The sequence below is a fragment of the Saimiri boliviensis genome, chromosome 1, assembly GCF_048565385.1.
Source record: "Saimiri boliviensis isolate mSaiBol1 chromosome 1, mSaiBol1.pri, whole genome shotgun sequence".
NCBI lineage: Eukaryota > Metazoa > Chordata > Mammalia > Primates > Cebidae > Saimiri > Saimiri boliviensis.
In genome coordinates, this window is record NC_133449.1 from 42,090,608 (window position 1) to 42,107,378 (window position 16,771).

The following is a 16,771-nucleotide window of genomic DNA, read 5'->3' on the forward strand; positions in this document are numbered from 1 at the left end:
TTTACACTCAAAAGGAGTTCAGTTCAAGTCCAGTTTGAAAACATTTTAAAAGAAAGGAAAAAGTATGCCCAACTAGAAGAGCAATCACCATGGTCAAGTCATCAGCAGCTTAAATCAGCCTTAACAACCCCAGGAGTGCCACAAAAGGGAAAGTTACCCTTTTCACTCCAAGCTTTCAGATTTAAATATACAAGGCATTTCCAATCACGTTTCTAACAGGCATGCATGTACAATGTAATAACACAAAGCACAATAAAAATTTCCAACAAACTGCACATCAATAGCCACTTCATTACCTAGGGTCTCTTTCTTGTCCTTCTAAGAGTTTTTGCCACAACAATTGGTTAAATGGGGAAAAAGTAGGGTTTTTTTGTAATAAAAAAAATTTTTTTAATCTTATACACTTTAATTATCTTACAGATAAAAAATCCATACCATTCGTTCCTCTTTATCTTCCAACCTAGATCAACAATAAAACACATAATTGAACACTTATTCAAGTTCCAAACATCTTTCTATAAATTTACATACTAATTAATTTAATTCTCACAACTGTATGCAATAGATTTTGTTATGATCCCCACCTACAAATGAGGAACTGAGGAAAAGAGAAGTAACTAATGGCCAAGTACAGTAGCTCATGCCTATAATCCCAACACTTTGGGAGGCCAAGAATGGGAGGCCACTTTGGGAGGCAAACTACTTCACCCCAGGAGTTCAAGACCAGCCTAGGCAACGTGGCAAAACTCCATCTCTGCAAAATACAGAAAAAAAAAAAAATTAGCCAAGCATGGGGGTACACATCTGTACTCCCAGCAACCCAGGAGGCTGAAGTAAAAGGGTTGGTTGAGCCCAGGGAGGTTGAGGCTGAAGTGAGAAGTGATTGTGCCACTGCACTCCAGCCTGGGCAAAAGAGAGACGTTGTCTCAAAAGAGAGAGAGAGAGAGAAAGAGAGAAAGAGAGAGAGAGAGAAAAGTAACTAGATCATGTCACACAGATAATAAATGGTGGCTTAATAATATTTACAAGGCTGGCCAGGCACAGTGACTCACACCTATAATCCCAGCACTTTGTGAGGCCGAGGCAGGCAGATTACCTGAGATCAGGAGTTCAAGACCAGCCTGGCCAACATGGCAAAACCCCATCTCTACTAAAAATTTAAAAAATTAGCTGGGTGTGACAGCATGCACCTGTAGTTCCAGCTACTCAGGAGGCTGAGATAGGAGAATTGCTTGAACCAGGGAGACAGAGGTTGCAGTGAGACTCCTCAAAAAACAAACAAACAAACAAACAAAAAATATATATATATGTGGGTTTTATATATGACTTGTATACATACGTCCCCTACAGCATGGTAGTCTTCTGAAAACATACTCCCTGGCTCTGGTAAAGAGAAGCGCACCCCGATTTATGGGTCACTCAGAAAGAGATGGTGTGTGTGTGTGTGCATGTGTATATATACAAAAGGCTGGGCACAGTGGCTCATGCCTGTAAACCCAACACTTTGGGAAGCAAAGGCAGGAGGATCACTTGAGCCTAGGAGTTTGAGGTTGCAGTGAACTATGATCACACCACTGCACTCCAGCCTGGGCAACAGAGAGAGACTCTATCTCTTAAAAAAAAAAAAAAGATGTACAAAGCCAGGTGTGGTGGCATGTACCTGTAGTCTCCTAGCTACTTGGGAGGCTGAGGAAGGAAGATCACTTGATCTCAGGCATCAAAACCAGTCCAGGCAATACAGTGAAACCCCTTATAATAAATAAAAATTTAAACATGCAAAATATATGTACTTACTAATTCATACATTAAATCACACCTGGGATTCACGGATGTCCCTACAGCTACAGTCTATGTATGTGTTATTTTTTACGTTCCTCACTTGATACCATTTTGTTTCCTCATGCTCACGTTTGGATGGCCATTTCACCAGGATACGTGGCAGGACGAGGACAATGATAAATGAAAAGTTCACTCTTTCAAAGTCATTGGGATTGGCCACAGAGAACTGGGCTCCTCCCCAGTTTTTTTTTTTTCTTTTTTTTTTTTTTTTTTTTGAGACGGAGTTTCGCTCGTTACCCAGGCTGGAGTGCAATGGCACGATCTCGGCTCACCGCAACCTCCGCCTCCTGGGTTCAGGCAATTCTCCTGCCTCAGCCTCCTGAGTAGCTGGGATTACAGGCACGTGCCACCATGCCCAGCTAATTTTTTTGTATTTTTAGTAGAGACGGGGTTTCACCATGTTGACCAGGATGGTCTCGATCTCTTGACCTCGTGATCCACCCGCCTCGGCCTCCCAAAGTGCTGGGATTACAGGCTTGAGTCACCGCGCCCGGCCCTTCCTCCCCAGTTTTTAAAGAGCTGCTATTATTCTGCCAGATCTCTTTTCTTCCTGGAATCACCTCCACCTTTGCTTTTCTCACTTCTCCCTTAGCAGACAGGAACATGCTGCTATCGTCCTTGCCAGAGGAATCTGGGCTCTGCCTCCTAAACATAGTTTCCCCTCTGTGGTTCCTCTTGTCATCTGTTTTGGCAACGGAGGTACCAGATCCACATTCTCTCTTTATTCCGAAACAGGGACTGATGACCCTCTACAAAGAAATAACCAAGTTTCTAACTGCAAATGCAAAGGCAACAATACCTGGCCTGCTAAGACAGGGGCTATCCATCATATGTAAATCTCAATCAAAGTGTGTTTCTGTGAAAAATCACAGGCAATTACTACAAATAACCCTTATCTTCTCTGACTCCTTTTGGCATAATTCAATTTTCAACCTAAATACATGACTTAGGTGCATTGTGGAACAGCCTGAGGTAGTGTCTTGCAAGGCACTCTGTCCTGCTCATGTGAGTTTGTACAGACAGACTCTTAACACCTCAGAAAGAAGCTTGGGCCACATAGAAGACCCCATTTCAAAACAACAACAAAAACAAAAAACAAAAAACAAAATCTCAGGAAGAAACAGTTTTGATACTATGAGTGTAGTAGGCTCTTGTTTCTTAAAGTTTTAGAGATGAAGAACTGAGACCATTCAACATAGAAGACAGAATTGCTGGGCATGGTGGCTCACGCCTGTAATCCTGGCACTCTGGGAGGCCAAGGCAGGCCAATCACCTGAGGTCAGGAGTTTGAGACCAGCCTGGCCAACATGGTGAAACCCCGTCTCTACTAAAAATACAAAATTACCTGGGCATGGTGGTGCATGCTTGTAGTCCCAGCTCTCAGGAGGCTGAGGCAGGAGAATTGCTTGAACCCAGGAGGTGGAGGTTGCAGTGAGCCAAGATTGAGCCACTGCATTCCAAAAAGAGATGACAGAATGGTATTATGACTCCCCCAAATATCCAACCCCATTCACCATCAGCCCAAAGCCAGTTCTGCCCCACTCCACACCCTCATCTACTTTCCTCATGTCTTATTTTGAAACAAATCCCAGTCTGTGGGCATTTATCCCAGAGTCCCTTCTCGCCCTCCCTGCCTGGCAAGTCAACCAAGTGTGCAAAAAGGGAGGCAGAAAATGCCCATGGCTTCAGTCTGAGTTTCCTGAGACAGGTCACTTGTAGCCAGGATGATACAATGACCTGGAGGCAGGATGGGATGACAACATATTAACTTGGATATGGCTCTAAGCCCATGGAGCCTATTAATTCATTCATCATGCAATAAAGCTCATGAGTGAGTGCCTACTGTATGTCAGGCTCTACAGAGCCACAGAGAGGTATATAAAGATAAATTAGGCTGGGCAGCAGTGGTGCGTGCCTATAATCCCAGCACTTTGGGAGGCTGAGGTGGGTGGATCACGAGGTCAGGAGTTTGAGGTCAGCCTGGCCAATATGGTGAAACCCCATCTCTACTAAAAATACAAAACTAAGCTGGGCACGGTGGCACGCGCCTGTAGTCCCAGCTACTCAGGAGACTGAGGCAGAAGAACTGCTTGAACCCAGGAGGTGGAGGTTGCAGTGAGCCAAGATCGTACCACTGCACTCTAGCCTGGGCGACAGAGTAAGGCTGTGTCTCAAAAAAAAAAAAAAAAAAAAAGATAAATTAAAGATAGAACTTAAGCAAAGTTATATAAAATGTGATCACTGGGGAAACTAGATGAAGGGTATAACAGAACTCTCTGTGCTGTTTTTACAACTTCTTGTGAGTATAAAACTATTTCAAGTCAGGCAAGGTGGTTCACACCTGTAATCCCAGCATTTTGGAAGGCTGAGGTGGGAGAACTTCTTGAAGCCAGGAGTTTGAGACCAGCATAGGCAACATAGCAAGACTCCCATCTCTACAAGGGAAAATAAATAAAAAATAGCAGGCATGATGGTGCATGCTTGTAGCCCTAGCTAGTCAGGACGGGGGAGAACTGCCTGCACCCAGGAGTTCCAGGCTGCAGTGAGCCGTGATTGTGCCACTGCACTCCAGTCTGGGCAACGAAGCAAGACTCTGTCTCTAACAATTATAAATAAATAAATAATTGTTAAATCACTTCAAAATAAAAAGATTTTAAAAAGAAGACAGACTTAAAGTTTGCGACCTAGGAAAGGGTAAGATATACCCTCCCTGACAATAATCCTATCCTTAAAAACTCAAAAATATAATGTAGAAAGTAATAAATGCTATAACAGATACGTGTTAAGTTCAGAGTCTTCCTTCATGTGGGAGATCACAGAAGGCTTCTTTAAGAAAGTGGCAATTTAATTTGGTATGGAAAGACCAGCACAAGCAAAATCAGGGAAATTCCCGATACCTGATGAAGTGAAAGCAACTACATTTAAAAAGTTAACAAAATAAAACATGAATGTGAGCAGATGCCCTACACAGATTACATAAGGGCACAACACTGGGCCACTGCCCAGTGTTCAGACTTTCCCTAAATGGAAAGGCAAGTGAAGAAAACAAAAGGCACCCTCAAACATCTTACTATAAAAAATGGCTTCTCTGACTATTCCTTCAATTTTCTTTTTTTTCTTTTCTTTCTTTCTTTTTTTTTTTTTTTTTTTTTTTTTTTTTTGAGACAGAATGTCACTCTGTCACCAGGCTAAAAGTGCAGTGGCTCGATCTCGGCTCACTGCAAGCTCCACCTCCCGGGTTCAAGTGATTCTCCTGACTCAATCTCCCGAGTAGCTGAGACTACAGGTGTGGGCCACCATGCCCGGCTAATTTTTGTATTTTTAGTAGAGATGGGGTTTCACCATGTTAGCCAGGATGGTCTCGATCTCCTGACCTCATGATCTGCCTGCTTCGACCTCCCAAAGTGCTGGGATTACAGGCGTGAGCCACTGCACCCAGCTCCTTTGATTTTTTTTTTTCTTTTTTCCTTTGATTTTCTTAACAGATAAAAAGGTAGACATCATCTTCTAGGAGCTAATTTACATAAACAATTTCATCCATCCCATGCATCAGTGTTCCTGTTCATTACCCCCTAACAGAGGACTAGGGTTGCTTTTTCTTTAGCTCTGAACCGGCTCCATGTACAAACCAGAGGTGTTTCTGTGTGCGCCTTGCCTGAGGCTCTTGAGAGTTGGGGACATCATCTCTTTCTGACTGACCCATAAATCAGGGTGCACTTCTCTTCACCAGAGCCAGGGAGTATGTTTTCAGAAGACTACCATGCTGTAGGGGACATACACATACAGGAGAAGAAATAAAAAATCTGTGGTTCTGACTCTCACTGCTAAAAACTTTCCAGAGATGAGAGCCACAGAAACCCAAGCCTGACAGCACCTGCACTCCCTGGCCCCACATTCTCCACTCTGGGTGGGCCCCCTTAATTTCCAGGAGACGCAATCTCTTCCTGCACCTTCACCACCACCCCACCATACACATATTTGCCTAAATAACGCCACAAGATCAAGCTCAATAATCTGTTCTTATTCCATATATAACTACCACATGGGTTCTATTCCTTTTTATTTAAGTGGCAATTAATTAGTAAAAGAATTACGAAGGCTGGGTGCGGTGGCTCACATCTGTAATCCCAGCATTTTGGGAGGCTGAGGCAGGCAGATCATGAGGTCTGGAGACAGTGACCAGCCTGGCCAACGGTGAAACCCCATTTCTACTAAAAATACAAAACTTAGCTCAGCGTGGTGGTACACGCCTGTATTCCCAGCTACTGGGGAGGCTGAGGCAGAAGAACCGCTTGAACCCGGGAGGTAGAGGGTGCAATGAGCCGAGATCGCACCACTGCACTCCAGCCTGGCAACAGAGTGAGACTCCGTTTCCGCCCCGTCCCAAAAAAGAATTATGAGACTAGAAAGGACATCAAGAAATCTACCTCTTCAAACAAGATCATCCTACAAAAAGCGGTAACAATTCTTTTCTTTAATAGTATTTTACCATTTTGGCTTCAAGACAGTTTTTACCTACAGAAGAATTTGGGAAGATGAATTTCAACAAATGATATTTTTAATTTTTGTAGGTTTCAATATTTTATTCAAGTTTTATTTTAAGTGGTGTTAATTACAGCACTTGAAGGGGAGGATCTAATTCCACACAAAATGAAAGACTCTAAAATGTACCCATTAAACTGCTAAAAAATAAATTGAGTGGTGAGAAAGCAACAGAAGTCCAATTTAGATTCTAAGTGTTGTCACCATGTGATTACAATCACACAGCCTCTCCCCAGCCCATAGCTGGAGCTCCTAGAAGCTATTTCATACTCCAGTGCAAGGGCAAAAAAGCACAACACGAGAAGGCATTCAGTCCTGAATTACCAGCTTCATCAGATCCAACCTCTCTACCTCAAAATGGTACAAAAGAAGCAGCTATCACACCTTGCAGACCTTTTGGTATAAGAGAAGAGATGAAGGACTGGGATGGGGGCAGGTCATGAAGATCTGTCTTAAAAGGTCCCTTAGCCAGGCACGGTGGCTCATGCCTGTAATCCCAGCACTTTGGGAGGCCGAAGCGGGCGGACCACTTGAGGTAAGGAGTTGGAGACCAGGCTGGCCAACATGGTGAAACCCCATCTCTATTAAAAATACAAAAATTAGCCAGGCGTGTTGGGGCGTGCCTATAATCCTAGCTACTGGGAGGCTGAGACACGAGAATCACTTGAACCTGGGAGGTGGAAGTTGCAGTGAACAAACGGAGCAAGACTCCACCTCAAAAATAAATAAATAAATAATAAAAATAAAAATAAAAAAGCCCTTGTCAGGTGAATTTGTACACACATGAAGCAATGAGCCTCTCAACAACTGGGGTTAGGAAACCAAGGCTCAACTATCAGGAAGTCACAGTTTCATTCATTTATTCAATACAAATTTACAAAGTGCCTATACTTGATCAGCTTCCACTTGCAGCCATTTCTAGATTTTTTTAAACCCATCATCCCTAGAAGGGACACCAAATTCCCCCCAAGTCTACAGCTAAAAGGATCTTTTTTAGAATTGGATTTCTTCTATATCTTTGAAAAGGTAGCACTCTCTTTGAATCATCTTTAACCTGGAGGTCTAACAAGATATTCAGCAATACTTGCATCTCAGACATGTTAAGAGAGACGTTAAATTCTGAACGTAGCTATACTGCAAAAAAGTTTAAAATTAAACAACTATACAATATTCATTTATTCTTGAAATTCTAGTCCTAGACATGGCCACCAGCATTGACTGAAGTTCTTGCCATCCAGCTGAGCTGACAGCATCAGTTTGATGCTTGGCTTTATGGTCTGAGTGTATCCTAAACCTATCAGGCTAGCATTGTTCACTTTAGCCAAGAAGCAGACATCAGGGTCCATCTGATACTTGGCTGCTATTCTTAAGTGTTAATGCTTCCCGATGTCCAGGCGAGCTTAACAGCAGTCTCCAATTTCCAATTCACCTATTGTCACGTTAAGTGTGAAGCTGGAATTCATCAGTCTTGTAGCCAAGAGCAAAGTTCCTCTGGGTCTCAAAATTCACCCAGTAGCCAGCCAGCCAGCTCTCATAACGCAGCCCGAAAGCACCCGAGATTGAAGGCCCAGCAATGTCAAAATCCACAGTGCAACCCAGGTTGATATGCTCCTGCCTATACCAGGTTTTGATTTTAGCATGTTTTCCCCCAGCATTAGGTGAGAAGCAACGAATCAAAGGTCAGCTTCAGTAAACATGCAAGCGGATCCTCCACACAATCTTGGTACCAGTGTGTGGTCAGTGTTCTATTTCTCCATAATCATCAGGCCATATCTAGTCCATCTGTACTTGGTTTCCAGGCTGCCAGTCAACTTTAGTGGCCTCAGTGTTGGCAGAGCCTGAGTTTGTAAATTCCAATCCATTCTCAGATTTTGTTTTCAAATCAACTTTTATTAAGCCAAATCCATAGCCCTTGGTGAACACATCCCTGGCAGATTTGCCAAGATCAGCATACGTGGGAAGCATAGCCATCCTCTGCTCAGAGGCGGTGGCGGGCTCAGTGGTGGCTGCAGCGGGGGCTGCCTCAACAGATTATATTTTTGAAAAGTGAGGTAGTTCATTCTGATACCATTATTTGCTATTTTCTAACCACAGGTAACTAATTTGTCAGTGCTCAATTCAGATTCTTTTTACTTAATTACTGTGTACTAGGTACTCACTGCAAACATCAGGACAATGATACTTCTATGCATACAGTTTCCAACATGAACATTAAACAAGTTGCCCAGGTTCGTCTAGAACTGCTGGCCTCAAGTGATCCACCTGCCTTGGCCTCCCAAAGTGCTGTGATTACAGACAATGAGCCTCTAAGCCCGGTCAAAACAAAAGATTTAATCAAAGTAGGGACATTTCAAAGTATCTAGATTATATACAAGGTCTTCCTGAAACAATAAGCTAAGTGTTTAAGTCTGCAGTCATGAATACAAAAACATTCAAGCAGCAATACTCGAATACTTTGAGTACTGAGGTACTGCTGACTCCCAACTCTCAGATAAGAGCTAATACTCATGAGTTATCATGCAAGGCTTCAGCTCTGCCACTCTCCGCCTTGCACCATCTGCTCCAACTAATGGAAAGTAACACAGTCCCCAATTTTCTCACACCTCTTGCCTTTGCACATCTACCCTCCTTCCTTAGCCAATATCAACCAGGCCTTCAAGTCTGAGCTCAAGCATCACCACCCCAGGGAATCCATATCTTAGGTCTGCTAGCATGGCTGAGTTTCTCCCTGGTGTTCCTACAGCAGCCAGTGCTTATCTCTAGCAATGCACATAGCACATCAGGTAGCGATTGTACATTTAGCCGTCTGTCTCTCCAGCTAGGAAGCAAGTGGTGCTGTGTGTCTTTAAAAAAAAAAAAAAAAAAAATCACTACATTTTCTAATCATGGTACACTGAAAATACGCTGTTTGACTAAATTCATGGTACAATAAATTTTATCATTAGGGAATTCAACTGTTTTATCAGTCTAATGGAATGCTTAGGACAAAATTATATATTTGGTATGCTGATTAAAAAAAAAACAATTAGAGATAATGCATTACTATCCTTACTTCAAACCACACAAAGATTAATGAGATGGAGTATAGTACTAAATAAATGTAAAAGTAAAAACTGTAAAGATTTTTTTTTAGGAGTATTTAATTAATTTATTTTTTATTCTATTTTATTTTTTTTGAGACAAAATCTCACTCTGTTGCCCAGGCTGGAGTACAGTGGCGTGATCTGGGCTCCCTGCAACCTCCACCTCCTGAGTTCAAGTGATTCTTCTACCTCAGCCTCCTGAGTAGCTGGGACTACAGGCACGCACCACCATGCCCAGCTAATTTTTTTGTATTTTTTAGTAGAAATGGGGTTTCATTATGTTGGCCAGGCTGGTCTTGAACTCTTGACCTTGTGATCTACCCATCTCAGCCTCCCAAAGTGCTGGGATTATAGTCATGAGCCACCACACCCCACCCCATTATTATTATTATTATTTTGAAAAAGGGTCTGGCTCTGTCACTCAGACTGGAATACAGTTGCACAATCACAGCTCACTACCACCTCTAACTCCCAGGCTCATGAGATCCTCCCACCTCAGCCTCCCAAGTAGCTGGGACTACAGGCATTGACCACCACACCCAGCTAGTTTTTGTATTTTTAGTAGAGATGAGATTTCACCACGTTACCCAGGCTGGTCTCGAACTCCTGGGTTCAAGTGATCCACCAGCATCAGCCTATAAAAATTTTGGAGCGGAGTGTGGTGGCTCATGCCTGTAATCCCAATGCTTTGGGAGGCCAAGGCAGGCAGCTCATGAGGTCAGGAGTTCGAGACCAGCCTGGCCAACATGGTGAAACCCCACCTCTACTAAAAATACAAAAATTAGCCAGGTGTGGTAGCACACACCTGTAGTCACAGCTACTTAGGGGGCTGAGGCAGAAGAATCGCTTGAACCCAGGAGGCAGAGGTTGCAGTGAGCCAAGATCATGCCACTGCACTCCAGCCTGAGTGACAGAGCAAGACTCTGTCTCAAAAATAAAAAGAAAGATTTTAGAAGAAAACATAGGAATAATCTTTGTGACTTGGGAAGTAGGCTAACTTTCTTATGTAGGGCAGAAAAAGCATGAAATAAAATACTGATAAATTAGACTTTACCGAAATTAAATAACTTTAATATAATAAAAGACACCAGTAAGAATATGAATAAGCAAGCCAAAAACTAGAAGAAAATATTCACAACACATCTGCCAAAGGACTAGTATTCACATTGCACAAATAATTCCTAAAACTCAATAGCAAATAGCAAAAATAAATAATTTTTTTTTTTTTTTGAGATGGAGTTTTGCTCTTGTTGCCAGGCTGGAGTGCAATGGCGTGATTTTGGCTCACTGCAATCTCCACCTCCTGGATTCAAGCAATTCTCCTGTCTCAACCTCCTGAGTAACTGGGATTACAGGCATGTGCCACCATTTCTGGCTAATTTTGTATTTTTAGTAGAGATGGGGTTTCTCCATGTTGGTCAGGCTGGTCTCAAACTTCCAACCTTAGGTGATCCACCTGCCTCAGCCTCCCAAAGTGCTGGGATTACAGGTATGAGCCCCTCCGCCTGGCCAAAAATAACCCATTTTTTAAAAAATAGGCTAAATATGTGGACAAACACTTCATATAATAAATTATGTAAAAGGCCAACAAGCTAATGAAAAAGATAATCAACTCTTTGTCATCAGAAAAATTAAAACCACAATGAGATATTACTACACTCCTGACAGAATAACTAAAATTTGTAAGACCAGTAACACCAAGTTTGTGAAGTAACTGAAACCGTATACAGTCATACACCACACAACGACATTTCTGTCAGCAATGAATCATGTATATGACAGTGGTTCCCTAAGATTACAATACTGCATTTTTACTGTACCTTTTATCTGTTTAGGTACGTTTAAATACACAAAGAGGCCAGGTGCAATGGCTCACACCTCTAATCCCAACATCTTCGGAGGCCAAGATAGGTGGATCACCTGAGGTCAGGAGTTCGAGACCAGCCTGGTCAACATGGTGAAACCCTGTCTCTAACAAAAATACAAAAATTAGTCGAGTGTGATGGGGCCTGCCAGTAACCTCAGCTACTTGGGAGGTTGAGGTTGAGTGGAGGTTGCAGTGAGCCAAGATTGTGTGCCACTGCACTACAGCCTTGGTGACAGAGAAAGACTACCACAGGGAAAAAAAAAAAAAACAAAAAAAAAACAACTACAAAAAACAATGTACAAGTAATTACCACTGTGTTATAACTGCCTACAGTATTCAGTAGATGCTGCATAGGTTTGTGGCCTAGGAGCAACAGGCTACACCATACATCCTAAGTGGTGAGGTATGTAGTAGGCAATACCATCCCAGTTGGTGTGAGGACACTCTATGATGTTCACAGAGCAAGGAAATTGCCTAACAATGCATCTCCCGTCCTTATGCGACATACGACTGTACACTGTTGGTACAGAATGGTAGATTGTTGCAAAAGTTAATTGTGGTTTTTGCCATGGGAGTTAGTGGCAAAAACCGCAATTACTTTTTTTTTTGAGACCAAGTCTCACTTTGTTGCCCAGGCTGGAGTGCAGTGGCATGATCTCAGCTCACTGCAACCTCTGCCTCTTGGGTTCAAGCAATTCTCTTGCCTCAGCCTCCCTAGTAGCTGGAAGTACAGGTGCCTGCCACCACACTTGGCTAATTTTTGCATTTTTAGTAGAGACAGGGTTTCACCATGTTGGCCAGGTTGGCCTCCAACTCCTTACTTCAGGTGACCCATCTGCCTTGGCTTCCCAAAGTGCTGGGATTACAGGCGTGAGCCACCGTGCCCAGACAAAAACAGACCTTTTATAAAAACATAAAAATACATTAAACCACTACATGAAGATAAACATAAAATTAAGGTGAAATGGACAATTTCTCAGAAAAATGAATCAGACCAAAATTTTCAGTTTTGGAAAAACTGAACAGTCCTACAAAGATTTTAAAAAAATTGAATCTACACTTTGAAATCTATCCACCAAAAGATGCACATCAGGTCCAGATGATTCTACAGGCAAGTTCTATCAAATACCCAGAATGAATAATCCTTATTTTATATAACACTATCCCAAATAATTTAAAAAGCAGTTACCAACTCATTTAAAAAAGTTAGTGAGCCAGGTGCGGTGGCTCACGCCTGTAATCCCATAACTTTGGAAGGTGGAGACAGGTGGATCACAAGGTCAAGAGACCATCCTGGCCAACATGGTGAAACCCCATCTGTACTAAAAGTACAAAAAAAATTAGCCAGGCATGGTGGTGCGTGCCTGTAGTCCCAGCTATTCGGGAGGCTGAGGCAGAAGAATTGCTTGAAACCGGAAAACAGAAGTTGCAGTGAGCTGGGATGCACCACTGCACTCCAGCCTGGCGATAGAGTGAGACTCCATCTCAAGAAAAAAAGTTAGTAAAATGCTGGGCACAGCAACTCACACCTGTAATCCCAGCACTTCGGGAGGCCAATCCTGGCCAACTTGGTGAAAACACGTCTCTACTAAAAATACAAAAATGAGCCAGGCATGGTGGCACATGCCTGTAATCTCAGCTACTTGGGAGGCTAGGAGGCAGAGGTTGCAGTGAGTCAAGATCATGCCACTGCATTCCAGCCTGGGTGACAGAGTGAGACTCTGTCTCAAAAAAAAAAAAAAAAAAGTTAGTGAAATCATGCCCAGGTGTGCTGGTTCACAACAGTAATACCAGCACTTTGGGAGGCCCACACAGGCAGACTGCTTGAGCCCAGGAGTTCAAGACCAGCCTGGACAACATGGCAAAATTCAGTCTCTACACAAAATACAAAACTTACCCAGGCATGGAGGCATGGTAGCATGCACCTGTAGTCCTAGCTACTGGGGAGCTGAGGTGGAAGGATCGCCTGAGCCTGGAGAGGATGAGGCTATAGTTACTGAAATCCTGATACCAAACCCAAACAGACAGTACAAGAGAGAAAAACTATAGGCCAATCTCATTTAGAAACATATATGCTAAAATTCTACATAAATTAGCAAGTGTGATCTAAAAATGTATTTAAAAATAAAACGACAAGAATGCCAGCAGTCACCACTTCGCATCAGTCCAACTCTAAAGGGTTTAACCACTGGAACAAGACAAAGGTGTTATAAAGGTTGCAAAGACTGTATTTCCAGGTATTATCATTGTCTACACTACAACAAAAATACATTGTGTGAGTTATTAGAATAAATGAAAAGTGCAGGTGCTCTTTGACATACAATGAAGTTAAATTTCAGTAAACTCATCATAAACCAAAAAATCTTAAAATGAACCATCATAAATTAGGAACAGTCCATATTGCTACATAAAAGATGAAGGTACAAAATCAACTGTACAGCCATATCAGCAAAAGGCAGAAATTGTAATTTTAAAAAAGAATATAATCAGCAATAGCAACACAAGTTATAAGGTACCTAGATATAAATCTAACAAAAGGTATAAAATAATTTTTAGATAAAACCATAAAACTTTATTGAAAGGCATTAAAGAACAGTGAAGTAGAATTACATATACTATGTTCATGGATAATAAAACTAAATAACGTAAAAATGCCAACTCTCCAAATTAATCCATAAATTTAATGCAAAAATTTTAGCGTAATGTGATCAAAATTCCCAAGAAGGGTTCTCATGGAAATTAATAAGCTGACTATATTATTTCAGTAATTAAGACACTATAGTGTTGATGCTAGAATTAATATAATAGTGAACCTAGAGGTAAATCCATATACCCACATAAACAAGATATATGGCAAATGAGGCTCTTTAGATTAGTGAAGTACATACTGGACTATGCTATAGTGCTGGGGAAAGTGTTATACACATGAATAAAATTAAATTCCTCACATAAATAGTTATAGGTCAACTAGGCCAGGTGCAGTGGCTCAGATCTGTAATACCAACACATTAGGAGGCCAAGCCAGGCGGATCATGAGGTCAGGCGATCCAGACCATCCTGACCAATGTGGTGAAACCTTGTCTCTACTAAAATACAAAAATTAGCTGGGCATGGTGGTGCATGCCTATAGTCCCAGCTACTTGGGAGGCTGAGGCAGGGGAACTGCTTGAACCTGGTAGGTGGAGATTGCAGTGAGCCAAGATCGTGCCACTGCACTCCAGCCTGGGTAACAGAGCAAGACTCTATCTCAAAAAATAATAATAATAATAATTATTATTATTATAAGTATAGGTGGACTACAGGCTCAATTTGAAATGTAAAAGTTAAATAAATTATTTATAAATGTATTTACAACTTTAAAGAAAATATAAAAGAATCTTATGATTTTTGAAGACAATATTGGATGTTTTCTCAGATAAGTTAAAAATCACACTAACTGGCCAGGTACGGTGGCTCACACCTGTAATCCCAGCATTTTGGGAGGCCAAGGCAGGTGGATCGTGAGGTCAAAAGATCAAGACCATCCAGGCCAACATGGTAAAACCCCATCTCTACTAAAAATACAAAAAAATTAGCCAGGCGTGGTGATGCGTGCCTGTAGTTCTAGCTACTCAGGAGGCTGAGGCAGGAGAACTGCCTGAAACCAGAAGCTGCAGTGAGCTGGGATGTGCCACTGCACTCCAGCCTGGTGACAAAGCAAGACTCTGTCAAAAAAAGAAAAAAAAATCACACTAACCATAAAAAAAAATTGATAAATTTGTCTATTAAAATGTATAGCTTCTTCCTTTTGCTGCCTGACTGCTGCCATCATGGGTGGCATGCTCCCAGGAAGGGCCTGTCCCAGTTGGATCTGCCCTATCACTGCTGCAGCCCCGCCTTGGCTGAAGTTGACATCTGATGAAGTGAAGGAGCAGATTTACAAACTGGCCAAGAAGGCCTGACTACTTCACAAATTGGTGTGATCCTGAGAGACTCACATGGTGTTACACAAGCACATTTTGTGATGAGCAATAAAATCTTAAGAATTCTCAAGTCTGAAGGACTTGCTCCTTATCTCCCTGAAGATCTCTACCATTTAATTAAGAAAGCAGTTGCTGTTTGAAATCATCTTCAGAGGAACAGAAAGGATAAGAACGCTAAATTCTGTCTGATTCTGATAGAGAGTTGGATTCACTACTTGGCTTGATATTATAAGACAAAGAGAGTCCTCCTTCTCAGTTGGAAATATGAGTCATCTACAGCCTCTGTCCTGGTCGCATAAATTTGTCTATGTACTCAAGTAACAAAGTAATTAAAAATTTTTTTAATGTACAGATTCTATAAGCCCCAAAACACCTAAAACAAAGTAAAAATACCAGCCACAGTCAGAAAGAAGATATTTGCAGCCAGTCATAGTAGCTCACGCCTATAATCCAGATACTCTGAGGTCAATATAGGAGGATTGCAGGAGTTCAAGACCAGCCTGGACAACATATTAAAACCCTGTCTCTACAAATATTTTAAGATAAACCAATAAATAAAAGAAAATATTTGCAATGCACAATCAGTACCTAGGATGTATAATCAACCACTAAAGAACAAGGAAAGTCAGGATCAGGCATGGTGGCTCACAACTGTAATACTAGCACTTTGGGAGGCTGAGGCAGGTACGTACCTTGAGCCCAGGAGTTTAAAACCAGCCTGGGCAACAAAGTAGGACCCTGACTCTATAAAAAAACATACAAAAATTAGCCAGGTGTGGTGGCATATGTCTGTAGTCCCAATACTCAGAAGGCTAAGGTGGGAGGCTGAGGCTGCAGCGAGCCATGGTCACATTACTGCACTCCAGCCTGGGTAACAGAGCAGGTCTCCGTCTCAAAAAAATAAGAGGGGCTGGGAGTGCGCAGAAGGGGTGGCTTTTAAATCTATAATCCAAGCACTTTGGGAGGCCAATGCAGAAGGATTGAGACCAGCCTAGGCAACACGGTGAGATATAACTCTACAAAAAATGTTTAAATTAGCCAGGCATGGTGGTAAATGCCTATAGTACCAGCTAATTGGAAAGCTGAGGCTAAAGGATCACTTGAGCCCAGGGCTTCAAGGCTGCAGTGAGCTATGATCTTGCCACTGCACTCCAGCCTGAGCAACAGAGTGATACTGTCCCCCCCAAAAAAAATTTAGATATATTCGCACAAAAATTTGGACACAAATGTTCATAGCAGTCATAATAATTAAACAGTAAAAACAATACAAATGTTCAACTGATGAATGGGTAAACAAAATGTTATATAACCATATAATAGATTATCCAGTCATAAAAGGAATGAAATACCACATGGATGAATCTTGATAATAAACTAAGTGAAAGTAGCCAGACACAAAAGGCTCCATGTTGTATAATTGTATTCATATGTAATGTCCAGAATAGGCAAATCCATGGAGAAAGAAAGCAGATGGTTGC

At 41.9% G+C, this 16,771-nt stretch overlaps 1 protein-coding gene and 2 pseudogenes across 2 annotated transcripts in view; 1 reads left to right on the forward strand and 2 right to left on the reverse strand.

The window, feature by feature from the left end:
- Positions 1-16,771, reverse strand: part of KCNG3 (potassium voltage-gated channel modifier subfamily G member 3) — a 58,974-nt gene that overhangs the window by 17,400 nt on the left and 24,803 nt on the right. The window lies entirely within an intron of this gene.
- On the reverse strand, positions 4,944-13,071 carry LOC141584021 (non-selective voltage-gated ion channel VDAC1-like; annotated as a pseudogene).
- On the forward strand, positions 15,101-15,592 carry LOC120366358 (small ribosomal subunit protein uS15-like; annotated as a pseudogene).